This window comes from Diabrotica virgifera, chromosome 9 (assembly GCF_917563875.1).
Source record: "Diabrotica virgifera virgifera chromosome 9, PGI_DIABVI_V3a".
In the NCBI taxonomy this organism is placed as follows: domain Eukaryota; kingdom Metazoa; phylum Arthropoda; class Insecta; order Coleoptera; family Chrysomelidae; genus Diabrotica; species Diabrotica virgifera.
Genome location: NC_065451.1, coordinates 16184646 through 16190645, shown reverse-complemented (window position 1 = coordinate 16190645; position 6000 = coordinate 16184646).

Below are 6000 nucleotides of genomic sequence, written 5' to 3'. Positions count from 1 at the left end.
AGAAGACTGTTATAAACTAGTGGGGTAGTGGAAAAAGAGGGGGAGGGGGAAATGGAGAATAGGAGTATAGGGGAAGGGGGGTGAGAGGAATAATGAGAGAAAAATAGGGTTGGATTAAGGGAATAGTTGTCGATGGATAGGAGTGAAAGGACGATTTAAAGTTGTTTGACGATTAACGCAATTGGGGCTGGTCCTCATGTCTCTGGAAATCTCAAGGTCCTCGTACAAATCCAGGCGTAGATTGTTTCTGTCTTGGATGTTATGAATTAATTTAACACCATCAGGGATGTCAAAATGATGATTATTAACTTTCAAATGATGGGAAAAGGCTGATGTAGTGTCTCTTTTAGAATGTTCAGCAGATCTGGTTGAGAGTGATCTGTAAGTCCTGTCGATGTAAGAGGCATCACAATCAGAACAAGTCAGTCTATAAACACCACTACGATTCATATAGTGTATTGTATCCTTAGTATTTGTCAAAAAGTGGCCAAGGGTATTTCCAACTTTGAAAGAAATATGTATATTCTCAGAAGAGTTAGATACAATACGTTTAATCTTTTCAGATAGATGTGGGTTATGATATGGTAGTGACCTGTAAATAGCAGAAGAGGAAGATGACTGATGGAAAGCAGAATTCTGAAGCAATTTAGATTCTCTTTTACGGATGAGTTTATCTATTATAGAGGGATCGTAACCATTGTTGACAGCTATTTGTTTTATAATGTTGAGTTCTTTGTTGAAAGAATCTGTTGACATAGGTATAGAGAAAAGTCTGTGTATGAAGCTTCTGAAAGCTGCTAGTTTGTGTGATAGAGGATGATTAGAAGAAAAATGAATTACATGGTCAGTTTGGCATTACTATGTCAACAGATTCTTTCAACAAAGAACTCAACATTATAAAACAAATAGCTGTCAACAATGGTTACGATCCCTCTATAATAGATAAACTCATCCGTAAAAGAGAATCTAAATTGCTTCAAAATTCTGCTTTCCATCAGTCACCTTCCTCTTCTGCTATTTACAGGTCACTACCATATCATAACCCACATCTATCTGAAAAGATTAAACGTATTGTATCTAACTCTTCTGAGAATATACATATTTCTTTCAAAGTTGGAAATACCCTTGGCCACTTTTTGACAAATACTAAGGATACAATACACTATATGAATCGTAGTGGTGTTTATAGACTGACTTGTTCTGATTGTGATGCCTCTTACATCGGCAGGACTTACAGATCACTCTCAACCAGATCTGCTGAACATTCTAAAAGAGACACTACATCAGCCTTTTCCCATCATTTGAAAGTTAATAATCATCATCTTGACATCCCTGATGGTGTTAAATTAATTCATAACATCCAAGACAGAAACAATCTACGCCTGGATTTGTACGAGGACCTTGAGATTTCCAGAGACATGAGGACCAGCCCCAATTGCGTTAATCGTCAAACAACTTTAAATCGTCCTTTCACTCCTATCCATCGACAACTATTCCCTTAATCCAACCCTATTTTTCTCTCATTATTCCTCTCACCCCCCTTCCCCTATACTCCTATTCTCCATTTCCCCCTCCCCCTCTTTTTCCACTACCCCACTAGTTTATAACAGTCTTCTCTTTCCATACTAATCACCCATTAACACATATCTCAACTTGCATTTCTTTTCAACTTCATTGCTGCCTCCCCCACTATCCCATCCCTAACACAGTTTTGATTCTTCTATTTTCCTATCCTTCATATTTTTCTCCACTCCTAGTCATTTCTGGTTTGACCTTGTGTCTCTGTCTCTTTTTCAGGTCCTCTATATCTCATCTCACCATTTCTTTCATAATTTATTTAAATGCATCTTATTATTATTAATCCTTAAATCGGTCTGGTTTATTGTCTCTTTGGAATGTTCTTCACACTCACTTATCCTGTTGCCTGTTATGTTACTTACTCATTTTCTCTCATCTCCGCTTACAATAATAAAAAACACCATACATCCAATCACTCTGGTCTGTCATATATATCACTTTCCTTACTTAGTAACATTCTGTCACTTCTTTCTTTTTAGATTCTTAGACTTTACTTAACAATAGGATACTGCACACCTATATCCATTACGACCCATTCAGTCAAACTTCTTTCAGATTATAACATTTAAGTTTTATTGCATTCACTATTCTTCTTTTTTCATCTATCTTTTCATTTCCATTCATATCAGGCAACTTCCAATATCCATTTATCCCAATTTAAAATAAAAATTTTTTCACATTTTTCATTTGTTTGATTTCAGTTACAATCACATACGTTCATAAAGTTTGTGCACTTAAATATATTTCATTTAGTTCAGTCTGTTCACTCCACTATCACCAATAGAAATCAATCTCATACTTTTCTATTTCATATACTCATTCAATTTAGATTCTTCTTTACATACTGACACCAACCCACAATTTGACCTATATTGGTAGCTCTCATTCTAATTATTTTATTCACTATTCCATGTTGGTAGACTATCAAGATACATTACTTCCAATTCATTCAGTCCTTTCAAAACTACATAAAGATGAATTAGACTTTATGTCACATAGTTTAATTTTATTATATTATTACATACTCTCATTCATTTCACAATACTATATACAATCATATCCTTCACACATATATCTACCTCACTAACAGTCATCTTTAGTTATTTAATTTTGTTAACAACTATTTTCCAACTTTTAACAGACATAATTATTCATTACAATAGTATAATAATAAATTTAACACAATAAATAGCCACCTTTTGTATATATACTGTTTTCTCGCAATATTCTACCGTTTACCTTCAACCTGTTGTCTGCTTGCCTTGTTAGGCAACCAACATTTCATCACATAAAAACACTCTTAAATTCTGGTTTTCTCGGCTTGTTTAGCTTTGTTTTTCCACGCAAGTCTAATTATCTTATTATGTAGTGTATTTCCTTGTTTCAACAAACTCAACTTTCATCTCGTCATTTCACATCCGATGACGTCACAACTTAAACCACGTAATATATCTGCATTAAATTTAATGAATCTATAAGTTATTCTGGAATAGAGAGTTGCTAATTTAAACTTTACAGTAGATTTTATTATTCAAATAATTTAAATTATTTTTGCAGACAAACCTTCGCATTTTATTTAAAAAATCCAAAATCAAATGAAACTTTAACCAAAAATTGGCTTTATCTTGTCATGTCATGTCACCCTTGTCAAATTGTATATTCACTTCATAATTTCTCAGTTGGTCTGTGCCCATTGAATTGGCAAGTACCTAGTATCTTCGAGCAGGGAACCATGGCACCCTTTTAGCATGTGTTCCACTTTATCCATTAACATCGACTTGTAGTCATAACATTTTAACATATTACATTATGTAAACCATATATGATGATGTTAACACTATTTACGGTGTGCTAGTTTCAAAATACTCGGCAGGATGTAAGTATTCCCACATTTTTCATTTTAACAGTCACATTTTTAACCTTTTGCTTTAGTCTAACGTGGAAATACTTCATTCTAGGCACTGAAGATGTTCTGTTTAGAACGAAAACGTTCTGCAATCGATGACATTTTATAGTTTTTAAATAAACGATTTTATACCAGAATACATCTCGAAGTTTTTACTTCTGTATTGGTTTTTTAAACTATGGTATACAGCCAACTATTGGGATTTTCCCATTGAGTTTTTTTTTTTTAAACTTCATATTATTATTTGAAACACAACTTCAATATTACATGATTTAGTCCAAGTAATGAAGCTTAAAATATGACAAAATCTGGCAATTTTTACAGAATGGATCGATTTGCTTGAAAATTTGAGAATAAGTAGTGGATAGTCCAAGGATCAAAATCTATATGATGCCAAAAGGCGCTTTTACCATGGGGGTGGTTGCCACCCCATCTCGGGGGTGGAAATTTTATATTATATTTTGACTGCAAAAGTTGATAAAAACATTCATTCTAAGCAAAAAGTGTTCTATAAATTTTTTTGATAAAATTAATAGTTTTCGATTTATTCGCTATCGAAAGTGTTAGTTTTATATCGAAAAAATCAATGTTTTTTTATATAGGCTCATTTACGATTCACTCAATTTTTGCGGTAGAAAAAATTGTTTTAAACCAGCTTCTTGGAAATTAAATAACCTACAATTTCATATTTAAACATTTTTTCGTATCTCTAATGCTAATCTTTCTATTCTGAAGAAAACGTGATTTTTTACCAAACTACAAATATTCGTTATTCGCTTTTAACTCCAGTTTTATAAAAACTATCATTCTAAGCCAGTCAAACTTCTAGAATCTATTAATAATACATAAACAAAGAAGAGTAAATAAGGTCAATGACCATAAACACCGCTAACTGACATTATTATGCTTCCAAATGGATTTCTCCTTTTTTTTTTCAAAAAAATATATTGATTTTTTAATCGTAACTTTTTTATTTTTTATCTTAGCAAGTTTTGTAAAAAATAATTTTATAGGTTTTTGCATGATCTTTAAGCCTATTGATATTAAATCTTTTTAAAATGCTCAGTCGCAAAAATAGGTGACTTTGAGTGGGTTGGTAAAGGTGGTTTTTGCATATTGTTACAAGCTTTAATTGTCAATAGCTCACTTAATTTTTGCCGTGGAAAAAATTTTTGCAAATCATGTTCTTGGGAATTAAATAAGCTACAATTTCATATTTAAACATTGTTTTCTATCTCTGATTATAATCTGTCTATTCTGAAGAAAAGACCATTTTTTCCAAACTACAAAAATTCGTTATTCGCTTTTAACTCCATTTTTTTAAAAACTAATCATTATAAACCGGTCAAACTTCTAGAGCCTATTAATAATACATAAATAAAGAAGTCCAAATAAGGTCAACGACGAATTGTAATTAGGGTGGTGATTAGAGAGTTGCTTCCTATCACTTTTTCGCTGAAAAAAATAGGGACTGACATTCTTTTCATTATAAGTAACTTAATTTTTGAGCTAGAGACCTTTGTTTTATTTATGGAGATAGAGATTTTTAAATACTTTAAATTAGTTTAAACAAGTTGTCCTCCAAAAATGCATAGTTTTTCCGTCTTTTGACTTTGAAACTACAATATTTAGCATTTGACGAAGAAGAGCTAACATATAATAAACTATAGCTCTATTGCTATTGGTCTTAAAGGAAATTAAGAAAAACGGTTTTATGTATTCTTTTAAAAGGTACATTTTTATTAAGTAAAGTTGTTTTGATAAAACGAAAACTTTTGGAGTTATTAGCAGAAAAACAATTAAAAACATTGATTTTTTCGATATAACACTAACACTTTCGATAGCGAATAAATCGAAAACTATTAATTTTATCAAAAAAATGTATAGAACGTTTTTTACTTAGAATGAATGTTTTTACCAACTTTTGTAATCAAAATATAATAACAAATTTCCACCCCCGAAATGGGGTGACAACCACCCCCATGGTAAAAGCGCCTTTCGGTATCATATAGATTTTGATCCTTGGACTATCCACTACTTATTCTCAAAATTTCAAGCAAATCGATCCATTCTGTAAAAATTGCGAGGTGAAAAGCTTCGATTCCTGGACTAATTATTACATTAAGCAGAATGATAATAAATAGTAGGTCTGGATCCCGCGTATGAAAAAAAAGTTGATTAATAGCAAGCTGAAAATTTGTTAATAGCTTAAGGGTGTCTAGTCGGATAAACTTTTATATATGGGAACACTGGAACAGGGGCAGTTTTAATTGCGGAACAGGTTAAAAATTTGGAACGGGCACACCACGAAAACGGCACATTTATTTTGTCCGACAGAACAGACTTAAACTCTCCTAACAGAGATTAAACTCTCATGCAAAAATCATATTGCTATTTATCAATTTTCATAATTCCTGTCATTTGACATATTCTACATGTTCCACTCATTAAAACGCCCATTTAGTGATAAATAGCATTTTGCATGAGAGTTTAATCTCTGTTCGGAGAGTTTAAGT